This window comes from Aedes aegypti, chromosome 2 (genome assembly GCF_002204515.2).
Source record: "Aedes aegypti strain LVP_AGWG chromosome 2, AaegL5.0 Primary Assembly, whole genome shotgun sequence".
In the NCBI taxonomy this organism is placed as follows: Eukaryota; Metazoa; Arthropoda; class Insecta; order Diptera; family Culicidae; genus Aedes; species Aedes aegypti.
In genome coordinates, this window is record NC_035108.1 from 374,160,783 (window position 1) to 374,179,510 (window position 18,728).

The following is an 18,728-nucleotide window of genomic DNA, read 5'->3' on the forward strand; positions in this document are numbered from 1 at the left end:
AACGCGGTAGGAAACCTTCTCTTTTGAATGGTACAGAAGTGACGCAGACAGAAGTGGCGGCGGTTGAAACTCTTCTTGGCATCATCATTCTCTATTATGCTATTTTCTCGCATTTTTATATTTATTGGCGTTTTTCATTGTGACCCACAAGATGCTCCTAATGCTGTCCATCTCTAAAATCAACAAGCATTCTCTCTAGCAACGGCGATCGTCATTCTTTAAGCCGCGTGCAGAAGATTCATATTAAAGTAGGTATGGTGCGTCGCCGTTTCCGTTGAGGTCTCAAGTTGGCTTCATGTCGATCACTTTCCGCTCATCGCCGTCTTCGTAGCTGTCGTTGGTATCATCGTCGTTATTAATACCACCCATACCTGGTAGCATCAGCATCAGCACATTAACCCTTTGTTTCCCACCGTTTTATTCGACAATTTTACTGTAGAAATGGCTTTTCTACTCGAAGAGCGTTGCTGCAGGCATGATCAACTATTCGAAACAATTTTAAAATTGAAAATCAATAGTTTTTAGACTTCAACACAAATTATGTTACACTCAAAGGGGTGGGAGTAGGAGTCATACGTAATGACTCCAAAAAATATAAATGAAAATATTTGTACAAAAAACTTTACGGACGTGGAGCAGGGAGTGAAAAATTAGCGTTACGTAATAAATGGATGTTGCCTTAGATTGTTTTTCAATAGTTTGACCATTAGGTAAAAAAGTGACTCTCCTTTTTATCCTCTTCTACCTTTTGACCTTATATTCTTCCGACGTTTTGTTTTCGACTTTCTGCCTTTTCGACCTTTTGTCATAGATTCAAATTCATCGTATCACAATTAGATTTAGCTAGCAGTCGTCAAAAATCGGTGGATCATCCATGCCATCATGGGAAAAAGAGGGTTAACTTTAACGCCGCGCAAGCTGAGCATGGACTGAACCTTACTCTCACCTGCAGCATTACCGAAGGTTTTGCTCTCCGACACACGTGAGCCATATTTCGCAATATGCACAGCCCGCTCTCCCTTGTGCTCGTTCGGTGAGAGCTGCCACCGATGGACAACTGCAGTCTGCAGAGCAATTGGAACTGCGTCAAGTCAAACATGAACATGGAAGAAAATTCCTCAAGAAAATAAATTTCCACACGTTGCCCAAGAAACGAGTGGGAACGGATCGAGACTTTTCACGGTTGATGTCAAGTCTTAGGGTGACGTAAGGTGGGTGATAACTTAGTCACCCACTTTTTATGGACACATGGATGACTTTCATATATCACGTGATCATTTTGGGATTATAAAACAAATCCCCCGTTTCTATTTTCCAGACAAACCAGCACTCTCAACAGACAATGGAAACATAATTTGTTCTTCTCAGGGGTTGAAATCTGAGAATATTGAGAGTATCTTTCACTTAACACTCTCTGTAACAATCATGATCCGCGACAAATCCTGATAATCTCTATATCGGAAGGATAACAGTGAATAAAACCCCTCTGAACTAGCTTTCAACCTGGCCCACCACAAATTCTCGTTCTTCGCAACAAGATCTCGATTTCTATCATCAATAAAATTCTATAGAAATCGAGACCTTGTTGCAAAGAACGAGAATTTATTTATTTAGTAATGAAAAGTTAAACTTTGATTTTACAGATGGTTGTGTACCACATCAAATCACAACAGATGTTTTGGAAAATACAATATCATTTATTTTTACAATTGCATGAATTGTGTTATTGGCAGGTAAAACGAAGAGTAATTATTTTAAATAATTGCTGCATAGTAAACAATGTTTCACAGTATTAATAAAATATCCCTCCTGCACTATTGGTCATCAAAATCCCATTTAATTTAGCTTGATCTGTTTGGAGATCACTAAATCCAAACACTGTGAGATCAACGCACCCCTATCTGGAAAATGTTTCATGCCAAGACCCTGACCAAAACATGTTGGAACAGGGCAGCAGCACCTGAGAGATACAAAGCGTACGGGCTTGGAGTCTTAATGAGTCCGCGTGCGCAGCGTGGTCCGTTGAGGTCCATCACGCCTGAGACCCTCGGCGAGCTGAGAAGCATGCAACCAACATCAGTCGGGCTCAGAGTACAGCCTAAACCGATCTCGGTCGGCATGTTTTTCGAGCCCCCTTTCATCATCATCATCGCTCGTCGGTTTAGGAGGCAATACCGCGCGCGGTTGCTCTCACCATTCAACAGCAACCACGAATGACTGACTGCCCCACTCACTCGGGTGATGTTCGTCCATCGGATTATCATCGGAACGGTGGCGCGGTGTGTCTGTGAAATCGTTATCAACTGAAAAATAAATGAACATCAATTTTGCGCTCGCCACCTAAAAGATAAAGCTTCCTCTCCGTGAATATACATTTTGTTATCGAGGTAAATGAAAGTTATAGCGATATAAGGATTTCATGTGTAAAAAAATGGCTCTCTGCAACGTTTACCATTTCAAAACAAATTAAATATCTATCAGGATCACCTTCAATTCAATTGATATCTTAGCACCTTTCTTGTGATTTTGAAGACATTTCGTTGACGTTATCACAAGTTACAGTGGTCGGGGGCTCAGATAGCCATAGTGGTAAACGCGCAGCTGTTACGCAAGACCAAGCTGAGGGCCATGGGTTCGAATCTTACCGATCGAGAAACTTTTCGGGTTAAAAAATCTCCTGACTTCCCAGAGCATAAAGTATCTTCGTACCACCACGTGATATACACATTAGACTGATGCAAGTTTTGAAGTTTTTGCTCCCCTATGCTTAAACGATGTCAATTATGATGAAAATGATCCTCCCAACATTTGAAGTGATTCGGAAGAAATTTTGTTTTGCACACGCTATTTGAAGTTTATATGGAAATTACTATGGAAAAGGCAAACCTTTTGTGTTGAGCCCTTCAACTGCTCGTCACAATAATCTATGGAAAAGTGAACACACTCATCTCATGTGAAAACTTCCCAGCTACAACTTTGCCGATCGATCGTGGGCGACTGATGAACACTTGTTTGGCGTACGATGTGATAATCGAATTATTTCGCGATACCGATTAGGCATGATTATATCATGGATCGCATCACCAATCACTGGTGACTCCCAGATCTTTACCTTATACCACTAGCGGTCTCTAGTAACAACGGTTCTCTAACTTATATTCCTTTCCATCCCCGATGATCGTAAGGACGTGGCCAGCGCCGTTGTTGACTTTTAATATTTGAGCTCTCGATTTGTGCACATTGAAGAATGGTAAGCTAATTCATTAATGCTCTGTGCAACTTCGATTGTTCTGGTCAATTACGGAGTTGCAACTACGAATTGTACGGTCATCTATGCTCATGCTCATGGTCAAATAGAGCTGTGAATCATTGGTACTTAGATAAATAGCTCTTAACCACATAACATAAGTGAAACTCGAGCTCAAAAAGTGGCACCCACTTTAATATTTGCATGCTGGTATAAGGACATCGGAATGTCAAAAGTGTTATACCACCAATACATAAATCGAAATTGCACATTGGGCCAGACCGCAAAATTAGGAGAAAAAAATATTGATTATGAAGATGATTTTTTAGAACAAAACTGTCTTCGGCAAAAATGTTACTTATGATGAGGACTACATTTTGACATTCAGTGACATAAGGGTGGTCCAACAAAACACGGAAATATTTTTTCCAACTTTTATGCTTTTCAAGCTAGCGCTTTTAACTGTTCTATAAAGTTGTTCTCTGTTAAATTTTGAAAAACTTTGCCCAAGACGCCAACCTTGTAAGTCAACTATGGCCCCTTGGAAAAATTGATATTTTTCCCATTACTTATTTACTTCAAATTCTATCAAAATTACGTCTTCTACAAAGTTTTAGAACTAGTTGAAACGCGCATTTTGGTGAAAGAGTTAAGTGATTCTATTTATTATCTGTTTCACGGACAACAAAACGCGCCGCCAACTTTCAAACAGACCGACAAAATCGTCGCCAGCAAACAAATCAAAGGAGGTGGTTTGCCGTTATGTTGGTAAGACTGTTCAAACGTCAAATTTGCAGCGATTGGTAGGCTGGCAACGATTTTGGCGACGGTTTCACCGGCGACGATTATAAATCGTCGCGTCCGATAAGGTGCGAAATTTACAATATTTGTTTATGAAATATGATCAGTTTTATTAAAAAAAAAATCATATTTTTCAAACGTCAATATCGACAACAACGGGGATCCAATTTGCACAGGATCTGAAAGGTATAACATAGAGGTTCAAATGGTATATTGTATTACTGGAGAATATTGGAGGATTTGCCGTATAATTTTGATGAGAAAATGAACATATAATTCGATAAACGCATTGTACGCCGACCAAGTGTTCATCACTCGCCCACGCAAGAGCAAGCGATACGATCAATAGATCAAACACTTTTAACAATCCGCGACGCTTATTCATTTTACTACTCGACCGACGCGCGATATGCTTGATCCTGCCTTCATCGCCCGCCCCCGCAGGGACAAGCGTCAAGATCGAAGGATCAAATAGATCTCGACACTTTTGACCTTTTTTTAAGCGCGACATGTTTGATCCTGTCCCCATCGCCCCCCGCAGGGACAAGCGCCAAGGACGAAGGATCAAACAGAATTCAATTTTGATGAGAAAACGAACAAATTTTACAGAAAGTTCATGATTTTAGCTGAAATATTGTTGAGTGCTGACAAAAACAAGGTCAAAACCGTCGGAAATCTTCTCAATCGAATATATATGTTTATAATTTTCTTTTATAAATACAAACCTTTTGTAATAGATCGAATGCACCTTTGTATTTACGACAATTGTTTAAATGAATCAGTAATAATATGTATGAAATGTATTGAATGGAATAAGCGAAATAATCAGAGTACATATCTATGACATAACGACATACTATGAAATGGCATTTACAAGCATTTACATATGTTGTTCAATGAAGCTGAACGTTTGTTCTCTGCAATGTAAACTGATCCAAGCTCAAGCACATGCTTATTAATTGCAAAGTATTTTTTTATAAAAAACCCAAAAGCATTGCAATTTTACAGTCTATTTTTTTTTTTATTAAATTTGATCACTTTCAACCATACACAGCCTATTCATTGGAAATACACAACGAACCAAAACGTTTTCATTGCTGATTAAAAAAGATGGATTATATTCCGAACACGCGGATTTTGTATGGCGTGGTGGTTGAAATATTTCACTGATATATGTCATCCAATTCCCAGAAAGTGGAAGTCAATTGCAACTCAAATTCATTGTGTTTGAACCTATTTTATACCCTGGGAGTAATAATGACTTTCTAGCTCGATCTCAGATAAACCAGCTCAGATTAATTTGTATGCTAAATTATTTATATGAATAGGATTTATTAGTGCTGTTCGGAATATGCGGCAGAATAATCACAGTGATTGACAATGGAAACAAAATATTATTCAATACTTTTAAGAAACACTTACAATAAAAGGTGATATATTAATATTTTTTATCGCCAATTCAGGCTGATTTTTGCCTATTAGTTGCATTTCAAGTCAGCCTAAGCCGCAAGTGTTCGGAATAGGAATCTAAACATTATATAAATATATATAGTATGCTAAAAATATTCAGTTTAAAAGTTTTCAACCAAATCATGTTTAGAACTTTACAGTAATGTTCAACACGCAGAGAATTGACAGATATTCAAAATAATAAATATTTTTGTTGTTTTCAATAAGTGTTTTCGATTTGTTGTAATAAAAAAAATTGTTGAAACAACAATGAATTTTATCAGAACAATCCAGCTTTTTACGCTAGCTATAAAACAACGGGGGGTGATTTGACTTTGACATTTCTTGGCTATCAATTTTATAGTTTAGTCTTAGTAGGCGATAATTGAAGATTGTTGATTGAAATGTCGATAGTTTTCACTGGATTTGTTTTGCTGCTGCGGTTATTACAATGCCTACTCCATTTCACACAAAACTTTATTGAATAAAAATGGTCATTACTCATAAACGAATGAATATAATCGCTTAATTATTTCACCAAAATACGCGTTTCAACTAGTTCTAAATCTTTGTAGAGAATGTAATTTTGATAGAATTCAAAATAAAAAAGATATGGGCAAAATATCAATTTTTCTAATTGAACTACCCTACCCTGCATCATTGAAAACTCTATAGGAAGCTTTCAGTAGAGAGGCTACAGTAGACTTACAAAATTAGCGTCTTGGGTAAAGTTGTTCAAAATTAAACAAAGATCAACTTTATAGAAGCGTTAAATTGCAAAACATAAAAGTTGCAAAAATATTTCCGATTTTTGTTGGACCACCCTAATGTCACTTAATGTCAAAATGTAGTCCTCATCATATGTAACATTTTTGCCTAAGTGTTCTAAAAAATCACCTTCATAATCAAAATATTTTTTTCATCTAATTTTGCGGTCTGGCCCAATGTGGCATTGTATTGAAATGAACCAAAGATAACATATATCCAGAGTGGCAACGAAGGGAATGAAAATAACTATTTATGGTACAACTTTAGAATGAGATTTACACCACTCGTATTCGAGATAATTTAGTCAATGTATTATATATCTTTGTTGTTATGTTAGAATTATATTCTTTAGGTGAATGAATGGAAGGATTTTCGAAAGCAAAAGCTTTTTCACGTTATGAAACAGGAAGTTTTTTGATAGGAAATAATATTTTCGAAACGATCACATTCTGTGGTTATGAAACATGAATATTAAATAGTATGGCAGAACGTTGTCGACCGTCCCCCGATCTTAATGTCTGTAATCTTCGCAGCAACTGGTCTACTGATCGAATCATATGTTTTTTGTTTACTCTTGGTAATGACAGTTCGATGTCTTCTATACTAGATATACCACTTTCCAGCAGCTGGAAGTGGGTACAACTTTTCAACTCGCTTTCCCTTCGGAGTTCCACATATGTTATGTGTCTTAACGTTCATGTTAAAAATATTTTGCAACGATTTATAGCAAAATGATCGTCAAAATCCACTGATACGACTATAGGGGACTGTCTACTAAGGGAACACCATAATTGTTTAAAGTGGAATATTTGTCAAAGAACGTTATATTTTAAGTTTCGATCGAGATTTTATGTGAAATGTTACAGAAAGTATAAAAAATTTCATGTACCTTTTCGGCATATGTGACATATATCTAGTTACCGTAATTCGAGATGTAGTTGATCAGTGTGGAGAAGTTGATCATTCAAGGGAGCTTAAATTCGATTACAATTATCAACATATCTGTTTTGCTGCATTGTCTAGTAGCTGTACTTTATTTCCCTCAATTGGGATTAACATTGAAAATAATTACACCATTGTAAAACAGGGTTTTAAAGAAAAGTGTTCTTCAAACAACCGATTATTACTAAGGCCTTATAAAGACATCATTTTAATAAACTGTCTCATACATTCCTCATTTCTTTTTTTAACCCAGTTATAAATTCAAGGGAATCTATTGAGGTAGAATATCTTGGAATCCAAAGATGGGCGTCACAATTACGAATTGTGTCCCTACTCTTGATTACCAAGGCACCGATCTTATACTTGATTTTTTAGTTTTCCTTAAATCATTAAGCCAAAAAAAGAGACGAACTGTTGTATGTCGCTTCCTTCGTGAGATAAGTGTTTTTTTTTTATTTTGATACAATATTAAAATTGGATTCCAAACTGTGTTATCTCAAGAGAATAAGGAAACCATCATAACTCCAAATATTTTCAAATACTGAGAAGTTCCATTTGCTCCAATTCATCATACCTTATTTGATAGGCGATTTTTATGATTTGTGTTATTCTTTTTCATCAAATATGTATGTTTCGTCCAAGGTGGAGCCCTACGTTGTGTGGTGGAATGACGGGGACGGCAACGAAGAAACAACACGATGGATTTCAACTTCTAACTAATTGAAACTTTATTGCCACCGAGGGGCAACGTGCCTACACTGAGGAAACGAAACGTATGATGTACATAAGATTTTCTTATGGAATAAAGACATAAGAAGTATTTTGTTTTTCATTCGAGAATCTTATAAAATTCCATTGCAGACTTATGAAACAATACTCACTACATAGACAGATATAATTTCATAAGAAACTCGTTTTGGTTATCATACGCATTGATCATTGGCTTTCATAAGACAATCTAATGGAGTACGATTTTCTTAACAATTTCATACGAAAATCTTATGAATTACGTGGAGCGATGGTAACCCCTTATTACATACAAACTACTGTCGCCTTTTATAGGCCACAGTACGGAGACGAACCAATGTAGCCCGTGCGCACAGCAGTGCACTGGATGGTGCCTATCGTTGCGTTGGGCTGACGATGCGATGAGCAAAAGAACCAAACAATGGGCAAAAATTGAATGGTTCAATTTGCGCTTGGCTTGGGTGCTGCTATGATGATGCCGTTGTCGGTGTGAGATCGAACAATAATAAAAATAATTCAATTCGTTCTTTCGATCCTTATCTGTAATGTTTCGTTTTATAGCCTAAATTTGAAAACATGGTTTTTCGATCTTTATCAGGCGGTTCGTTTCTAATTAAATCACAAATCAATTACACGTTCAATCAAATTTCGGTATCGTGATATTCGTTTATTGCTTAGGGCCTGCGTTGCGGCAAAGTGAAGCTATTCAGAAAAAACAAGCTGAGGTTGGTAGAATTGAACACCGCCAGTTCAAAATTATTTCTGATTGTTAAATTTGCGACCTCCCAGATCTAGAGTACTTACTTAATGGTCAGTTGGAATAGGCTCTCAGCTTAGAATTATAGAAATGCTCCTAGAGCTGCTGAGAAGCAGGCTTTGTTCAAGGTGAGTCGTAACGCCGTCAAGAAGAACTATATATTTGGTCCGTATCAGTTTTGATATGTCTTTTGGAGAAGTGTTTATGAAAGGGATTCGAGAATGTCCATGGTTATCGTGCTGTAGCCTTAGGTGCAGGAGCCTCATTGCTTGCAAGCGCACGGGCGCGCTGTACATTGTGAGACCCTTCTCGGTGCGCCTCATTTTTCTTGAGATGTGTCTCACTGCGGTCTCATGCGCTCCGTCACATGTGCTGTTTAAAAGTCAGCGCAATAATTGAAGTGATTACAAAAGTTTTCAACGAGGATCGAAATTGTAGCTCTTGGATCGCGAGTCTTTGACCATTTCATGTAGGCCATCTAGACACCTGCATATTGAGGCGAAAATAGTTGTAGAGGCTCTTCGTTACTAAGCAGTTGTTTCACAACTTGGATACCGATGGCGAGCCGTGGCGCCGAGCAGCGCATGAGACGAGTCTCCCCGGGAGCACACCGCCTTGCGCGCGCTTTTAGAATTTTCGTGAGCCTCCGGCTAGCGCAGCACACTAGGATTCCGATGAGCTGAGAGACGGTTTGGTTGGAGGCTCGTCAGTACATTTATGTGCTCCTAAGAAATATGTAACTCTAATCGTGACCTAATTTGAGCTAAGCACCATTAAAGGAGAATAAAAATTGTATACAAATATACTGATTAAAGTCGTCGAAAATGGTTTTCCGGATAAATTACATTCCGGGTAATGGTATAGAATCATTATGAGTCAAATCATTACACTGCGAAACACGTTTCTGTCTCAAGCACCAAAATACCGCTATTTACTTAATAAAGGGTTGCTAAATTCATTGCCGGTTTCAAAAATATCATTGCACGTATAGTTTTTGAGATGTTTTGTGTTGAAAATGCAAAAATTGACTATTTCAGTCAACTTGCATGCAAGTTTTTCAGCTTTTATGGCATTTTATTTGTTTAATTTGCCACAGAATATAAGCTTCATGTATATAACAATACTTATCAACAAAGTTCATAATGCTTTCGATGCTCAAAAGCTTTTTTTGATGGTTTCGAAAAGTATTGTATTTTGCCATATAAGAGAACCGAGGAATTTTGTATGGAGAATGCAAGCATGTTGAAAAAATTGATTTTATCTACATTTAATCGTAAATTTCAACCAAATTATGTCTGAAATGAAAGTTAAAGTCATATTTTGCATGCTAGGTGGATTAGATTACAAAAAAGTATGATCAATCATATATAAAATTTCGTGTAAACATCAATTGAAACAGCGATCTATAAAACTTCGGCGATCTCTAGCTAAAAATTGTGACGGGCTAGAACATTTCTGATATCGGCATAAAGCAACTCAAAATCTGCTAGATACACATAATTTGATGCTTGAGACACGCAAAAATGTAATTTTTGTTACGCTGTGTTATTCATAAATATTGGACCAGTATTATTCATATTCTCAAATTTTCATAGTAGCTTCTGGGGGGCAAATGAACAAATTCGGGCGCTTGAAACATTTTAGAAATTGGATCATTAAGGGCCACCCTAGTATGCAGTCTGTTCGAAAATCTCTCCGAATTCATTCATTTTTGGCCTATGTGGTAGTTCTCGAATTGTCGACGAATAAATGAAAATCAACTAATGTTCAAATCGACTACACAGCCTACAACAAGTGATTGAATAATGGTTTAAATATTCTTGAAAAGAGGTCCCAAATTTCAAGGAAATTGGATTGTTTGGTTTCCTGTGATAAATTATTGTCAAATTTTCAAATACCATAATTTTTGAATGCCGAGTGACCATCTCAAATGAGCATTTGTTGGTAGAATTCAGGTTCAGGGGGAGATGCTATGATACCATATCTTCCGGGTGGTGGGTTGCAAAACTGATGACATTTGTTTTTTTCGTTATAATGTTTCCAGACACACCGTGCTGTGGTTCGCTCATTCTCCGTTCGGAGAGAAGCTGAGTAACCGACCCGCACGTTGAGACCCCCGATACAAGGGGAGAGAAATAAAGTATAATTCTGCTTTTCCTTTGCGCTTCCTCCTTCCTTCGTTTCGAAAGATATTTGTATATAAAATTGCTCCGGTAACTTAAGTTTAAATCAACTACTTAAGTCAGTCGTACTTAATATTCGAACAGATACGGTCGGTTTTAATGAAAACAAAATATAAATTAGCATTACGAGACATTCTGGGGTTCGAACTCCGGTAGAAAACAGAACTTCGGCCAAGATTCGCGACTTGACGGTACTGTGCGGTGTGGTGATTGCTTCTTCAGAGTGGGATAGCTCTGTTGTTGGTGCAGCTGATTTTTTTTTGTGTTTCGTGAAGATCGACCTTTTAGAAGAGTGCACACTTCATTTCGGATCGTGTTCGTTGTCGATTGGCACTGTGCGCGCGCGCATAAGTAAAGGTCTGTCCCCGCGAGTAAGGCTCGATTTGCACAGTTTGTCATAGCTTGCACTGTCGTTGAAGTCCCACTGGCCCCATCATAGTCTGCGGTGGGAGCATAAACTCCTAGCTCCAAACTGTGAGCGCTTTGCTCGCGTTCTATTTCGTATGCGCGAACGTGAGAAATTGATACTGCCGGAAATGTAGATTTATATGAATAGCAGAATAAAGAAGATAGTTTCTGCTCGTTTTTCTTGTGGCTAGCCGCTTCAAGCTGTTAAGGTGGATGATACAGTCTTTTGTAGGTTCGGTGCTCGTACGTGTGCGGTGGTAAATGGAAAATCATTTTTCGTTGTGAATGAAATTCTTCGTTTTGTTTCAGTGAGATATTGAATTGAGCAAATAAGTTCACCCCTTGCACTGTGATTGGGAAAGAATTCAAGTGTCAGTTTTGTATGCCCTGTGGCAAATTAAAAGTGTGAAAGTGTGTTCGAGGGAATTCCTCCGAAATTTCCAAACGCGAAACGTTGAAAGAAATTAAAGTGCAACAAGCGTGCAGCGACAATTTGCATCCAATCAGTGGGGCAACAGTTTTTTTTTCATAAACCGAACACAACAATCATAATTCAGAGGACCTTCAGCCAGAGCCCGGCAACATTGTGCAGTAGTGTGAGCCCACGAAAGGGAATTTGGTCCCCATCTGCAGCAAGGAATCAGCACCGGTCTCGGAAAAGAAAGTAAGCCAAACACAACCGACTGAGCGAGTGACAAATGTGATTTTTAAATTTACTGTTACAGTTTGCATTATTAAAAATGTTTCGTACCCTCTCCGGTGTCTGCGCGATTGCACAAACGAAGGCAGTACAGTAGTTTTTCGGTTTTAGCATTCCTCATTTTAGTCTACTGCCCGAAGTAACGTACGGTTTTATCACGATTATTTGAAGTACGAACTCCAATTGATGTCAGACTGTTGAACATTTATTTGATTTGTTCTACTTAAAACTTCCTCTCAGAGTTGCATTTCAAAAAGGGCGAAAAGGGTTCAGTGGAAAACAAAGTCTGGAAACAGTAAAAAAAAGTTTCAACTTGTGGTTTAAAATTTGAATTTTTTTATCCGGTATTACTACTGAACTAATCTCAAAAGAATGTTGATAAATCAAAAGCTGGTGTTGAATCTGGTATTTGACGATTGGCGTAGGGTAGGCGATTAATTATGGATGCAATAAGTCAACAGCATGGATGAACTTCAGATTTAAAACGCGTTTCTAGATAGCAAAAATGTTCAGTGGTCAGCTTGTTTATGCTATATCTTTTTGATTTATCAGTGAAATGTTAATTGGTTTTCTGTGCGTCGTTCAACTTCAATTTCTAATTCTACGAGGTTATGAAAATATAAGATCTACGAAATATTTTTGGTTGAAGAGCTAAATAGGTTTTCCAAAAATTCGTAAGAAAAGCTGATTAACATAATTTTTCGCATAACAAAAAACCTCATTTTATGAACAAATCGTTTGTTGGTATTTTTTATTATTCTACTGAAGATAGAGTTTCAAAATTACTAATAATATTCCACAAATCTCTGACACTAGGTCGCTCGAGTAATTTTTCTATTTATCGCCAAATTTGCTTACTCTCAGCAATAAAAAAAACTAGATAATGGGTTCAAAACTCGTTAAGATTACTAAAAAACTATATTTGTACAATAGATAGCAAAGTCGTGAGTTAAAATCGCATTATCAAGTATACATTTTACTCTTCACGGTGATCGAATTGTCTCATACTTTCAAAAACATGCACGCATGTTTTTTTTCAACATGGTTGAATGTTCCGCTGAAATATGTAATCAAATTACAAAGAAATGACAGTCAATTGCAATTGAATTTTAAGGCTCAAGAATGCATCATTCAGTCATCAGTAATCATCAAAAATGAAAAACCAGTTTTTTCGTTCAAATTTAAAAATATTCTTATGAAAATCTATCACTGCATTACAGATAGCAAGTGCAATGCAGTGATAGATTTTCATTACCATTACTTCGGTTTTGAGCAAAACAAAACTGGTTTTGAAAATTTATAAAATGATGATGGTTATTTTCCTTTTAACGTCTTCCAATTTTTTTTATACCTCTGGAGTAGTAAAGATTCTCTAGCTCAGATTCTAAAACTAGCTCAGATGGCAAATTTATGTGCGAAATTATTCATTTGAACACGATTAATTCGTGCTGTTCGGATTTTGAATCAAGGTGTTCAGAATATGAGCCAGAACAGTGACACAATCAAGAGGGGATTTGGGGTTCAAAATACCCCCTAGAGCAAAAAAAAAAAAGAACTACAAAATGTATTTTTGAAAATCAACACTACGATCTATAAATACCAGAACAGAACGTTGTTTTAACAGTTCTATTTTTCGAAGTTGTGGCTTTCTTATTTTGAAAACTCTGAGAAGTATAATAAATCAGAATTTTTTTTGCTTCTTCTGATAAACATACAGCAGGTTTTGGACAGGAAGTTTGACAAACATACATGCAGGTATGTTTGTATATTAAAACCGTTAAGGTGAAGATAAATCGAAGCCAAAACTCAAAATTTCAAGAGCACGGATCTGGAGAACCGAACACCCGTTTGAGCTGAAAACTTAATCGATTGGTCACCACCAGCTAGTGACCAATCGATTAAGTTTTCAGCTTAAACGGATGTTTGGTTCTCCAGATCCGTGCTCTTGAAATTTTGAGTTTTGGCTTCGATTTATCTTCACCTTAAAACAGTTGATTGATGAAAAATGCGATGCTTCATACATCTTTTAGTTGGCTCAGCATTTTGCCGGAGCAGCATTTTTTTAATTTTTAATGGCTATGCAAAAAAATTCGATCCCAGTTTAGGTAACAGATCAAATATATGAAGCATGACTCAAGAAAAGAAAATACTAGGCTACTAGAAGTTGTATAAAAGTTGTGTAAAAACTTCATACCAAACTCCAAGCTTCTATGCAATTAGGAATTTTATCTAATAGCCTTGCATTACAGTCGGCTCTCAACATCTCGATATCGAAGGGACCATCGAGATAGGGAGAGATCAAGACATAAAACACATTTGTAATGAATACTAGATTGAAAATCACTCCGTTACCAGGAAAATTGAAAACAAACAGACGTCATTTCATCTAAGTAAATTGTTTTGAATCCCTAAAATCTAGTCTAGTACCCTTTGATAATGGACATATCGACATACGGAGAGAAAATTGGGATTGAAAATCACATCGAGATAGAGAGATATATGTATGCAGAATGAAGCAAAGAAATCATCGACATAGGGAGAGATATCGAGATGTAGAACATCGAGATGTGGAGAGTCATTATGATGCCGGTATTTTTTTTTTTTTTTTCATTTTAAAAGTCAAATGGTCAAAATTTAAGCGAAAATGATCATTTTAATCAAGAACTGGGTTTAGTTTTCATGTATTTACTCTATTAAGTTATTATGAAATACAATTTTTAGCGTACTTGTTAAAATTCAGATAGTTGACTATAAGTAGCATTATATGTTGTAAGCTTGGTTGTAAGTTATCCCATATTCTGGGTGGCTTAAAATTTTCTCGTCTTTCATTCCTCCTAGCTCAAGAAAATACAATGTTGGAAAAATATACTCCATATCGTATTCAACACGTGATGATTAGAACACCCAATAGCATTCAATTTATTTGAATCTTTTGAACTGTCGTCTATAGAGCTTTGAAGTTGAAAAGAGTTGCAAGTTACCCTGTTTGACGGTATGTATATAAAAGCTAATTAAGTTTTAATTGAAGTGAAGTGTTAAAATTCAATAAGGATAGAAGCACCGGTTTCGGCCATACGTCAGTTGTCGCCATAGTGGACACCGTTTCTCATAGCCAATCAGCATGATACCTTGCGTGTTCAGTAGATCACATTCACATGATAGAGCTACATTCATTTCCTCGTTCGAAATGATTCAGAACATAAGAAAAACAATTCATTTTCCTTATAATTGTAGCTCATATAGGGTGCAGAGCTACAGTGAGAGGCAAAATAAAGTGCCCACCTTACCAGTTTTCGAATTTCTCTCATTGATTTGGTTCAAATTAAAGTTAACACACCTAAATCTTTTGTGATATTTTATTTTTGATGTTCTTTTAAAGTTGCACTTACGAAATTTTGATAAAAAAAAGAATTTTACTTAAAGAAAAAGAAAATCAATTTGTATTGAAAAAAAAGTAGTGACAAAAATAAGTGCCCACTTCCTTCTTGGCCCCAGAAAAGATGATTTAAGAAAAATAAAAAGCAATTTAATAGTTAATGTGTCCTCCTTTGGCCTTAAGGACTTGCTGGAGGCTCTTCGGCATGCTTTTCACCAGGTTTTGTAGGTGTTGTGGATCTAGTTCTTCCCAGGCGCGCTCCAAGGCTTCAAAATAATTATTTTTGTTGGTAACACCAGTTTTTTCAACCCTGGCATCGAGAATCGCCCACAAATTCTCGATGGGGTTGAGGTCTGGGCTTTGTGGAGGCCATTCCAGCGGTTTAATCCGACAAGACCGGAAAAAAGACTTGGTCTTCTTTCCAGTATGCTTCGGGTCGTTGTTCTAGAGAAATATGAATTTCTCTTCAAGGCCCGTCTGGATCAGCGAAACCTCCAGATTTTCCAGCAAGATGTTAATGTAGGAATCTGCCATCATTATTCCGTCGATTTTCACGAGGTTTTCTACTCCACTCCATGAAAAACACCCCCAGACCATCACATTTCCTCCTCCATGCTTCACCGTTCCTTGGATGTGGTGCTCTGCATCACACACGAGCCCGCCGCTCTCGGTTAGACAGCTCGAGCTTCAGGAGCGCCACATCCAAGGAACGGTGACGCATGGAAGTGTGATGTGATGAAATGTGATGGTCTGGGGGTGTTTTTCATGGAGTGGAGTAGGAAGCGTCGTGAAAATCGACGGAATAATGACGGCAGATTCCTACATTAACATCTTGCTGGAAAATCTGGAGGTTTCGCTGATCCAGACGGGCCTTGAAGAGAAATTCATATTTCTCTAGAACAACGACCCGAAGCATACTGGAAAGAAGACCAAGTCTTTCTTCCGGTCTTGTCGGATTAAACCGCTGGAATGGCCTCCACAAAGCCCAGACCTCAACCCCATCGAGAATTTGTGGGCGATTCTCGATGCTAGGGTTGAAAAAACTGGTGTTACCAACAAAAATAATTATTTTGAAGCCTTGGAGCGCGCCTGGGAAGAACTAGATCCACAACACCTACAAAACCTGGTGAAAAGCATGCCGAAGAGCCTCCAGCAAGTCCTTAAGGCCAAAGGAGGACACATTAACTATTAAATTGCTTTTTATTTTTCTTAAATCATCTTTTCTGGGGCCAAGAAGGAAGTGGGCACTTATTTTTGTCACTACTTTTTTTTCAATACAAATTGATTTTCTTTTTCTTTAAGTAAAATTCTTTTTTTAATCAAAATTTCGTAAGTGCAACTTTAAAAGAACATCAAAAATAAAATATCACAAAAGATTTAGGTGTGTTAACTTTAATTTGAACCAAATCAATGAGAGAAATTCGAAAACTGGTAAGGTGGGCACTTTATTTTGCCTCTCACTGTACTTGGGCACTTTCATGATTCACTCGGCCAAATTGTATGGAACTTTGCAATAAGAAGCACTTCAACACGACGCATATTGTGGCCAAAAATGAGCTCAGTAGCTTTCAAATAACCCCACTGCCGAAGTGAATCAAAAGTGTCAAGAATAGGATCTGGCTCCCTACACCAAATTTGACCAGGGTACTCCTAATTTGACCACTTTCATAAAAAATCAATGTGATCGGCCAACTTAAACCGAAGTTAAATCTCTGACCGAAACTGGTTCTTGTAGTCTATATTGACCAACGTTATTTTCAAAATGAAATAATGGCTCTAGCTCAGTTTCGATATTTTACATACATAATATGGATTAAAAGCTTGCATTTGACATATCTGTAGTACAAATACGGCTTCCCATATAATTTTTATTGACATTTACTCTTAGGCTGGCCGAAACCAGTATTTTATCCTAGTATTTTTTTTATATTCTTAAAATATACAAAGCAGCATGATATAGTGATGCTCTGTTTGTTCCATTGGGGATACCATAAAAATCTTCCAAACATACTGACAAGAGCTTATGTCATGTTTGGAATGATTAGAAGGCTTGGACGTTGGAATGATAAAAAGGAAACGGTTGACAGTTTGTTCCTAAAGGATGTAATAGATGGTAGATATAATTCTAAATATCTAACAGGGCAGATCTCATTATATGAGAGTAGAACAGGTTTGAGATTGTCAAGACCGTTTCAATTTCCAAACCGAGTTCAAAACTATGATAGAAATGAACCTATATATGTCATTGTATTATGCAAACCGTAATTATTTAAATGTTGAAATGTCCAAAGAACAAATCAAATATGTTTAGATTTAACTTTTGTTTGTGTTGACTGAAGAACATTGTAATTAGTTTAAGGGTGGTAGGTCGTTTGGCAGAAAGTCGTTTGGTATAATGGTCGCTTGGCATAATGGTCGTTTGGCATAATGAGTCTGAAACCAAGAATTTCTCAATTTTTCATTTTAACGTTTCTATTGAATCTTTCTGATGACGTCAGGTTTGTTTTGGAGTCAATACAAAATATACAAAATGGCACTTTATTCAACAATCATTCGCTCTTGAATTAAAGCATATTAAGAAAGTTATTGACAATAGTTTTTTTTATTATTTATCCTGAAATAACCCTTCTTTCAAATATTAATTCTAATTTTGAGTTTCGCTATTGGAACAATTTTTTTCACTGAAGATTTTTATATATTAAGCACAAATTTACCCTTCTTCTAATTGTTTTTTTTTTTTATATGATGTAACCATAATTATCGGTATGAAAACTGTTGATGTAAAATTTCAATTAATGTCTCCTTCTTTTATGTATAAGCTGTTCTTTGGAGCTTTATTTTTAAGTATTTTTTTTTGTTTCCAACTGACAAAAGGGCGGCAATCGATAACATTGATCTGCTCAAATGATCAGCGAAAAGAGAAATCGATTACTGCAGTTACTTCGAAGGGTTGTGCTACTTTTCCCCGAACGTAGGTTCCCCGAATGTCATTTCCCCGAACGCCAGTTCCCCGAATGCTAGTTCCCCGAAAATATCGTTTTCCCCGACTAGCCCACTTCCCCAAAAAGTTTTTAGCACTCTTAATTGTCGTAACTTTATACATTTCAGGGTGGTGAACGAACTGACAATCTAAAATGCACCCTTCTTTATTTAATTTGCAGTTCTTAGAGTTTTACCGTCCTCAGCATTTTTGGCAACATATGTATAGCCGAGAATGACAGAATACTTCCTTGTTTTGACTGTTTATCGTTCTTTCTCGTCACCACTTTTCGGGGAAACCAGTCATTCGAGGAAAAGTAGTATAATCACTTCGATGATTCTGAACGCACTTTTTTATGTTTTTTTCGTTT

At 36.9% G+C, this 18,728-nt stretch overlaps 1 protein-coding gene across 2 annotated transcripts in view; it reads left to right on the forward strand.

The window, feature by feature from the left end:
- Positions 1 to 10,941: 10,941 nt before the first annotated feature.
- The window catches only part of LOC5572422 (protein limb expression 1 homolog), a 204,526-nt gene continuing 196,739 nt past the window's right edge, over positions 10,942 to 18,728 (forward strand). The window contains exons 1-2 of one of the 2 annotated variants that reach the window (XM_021846723.1): positions 10,942 to 11,085; positions 11,612 to 11,966. The gene's annotated coding sequence lies outside the window, so the exon portion shown is untranslated. Of the gene's footprint in view, positions 11,967 to 18,728 lie in introns of both variants that reach the window. The other variant, XM_021846722.1, reaches the window with a different exon arrangement.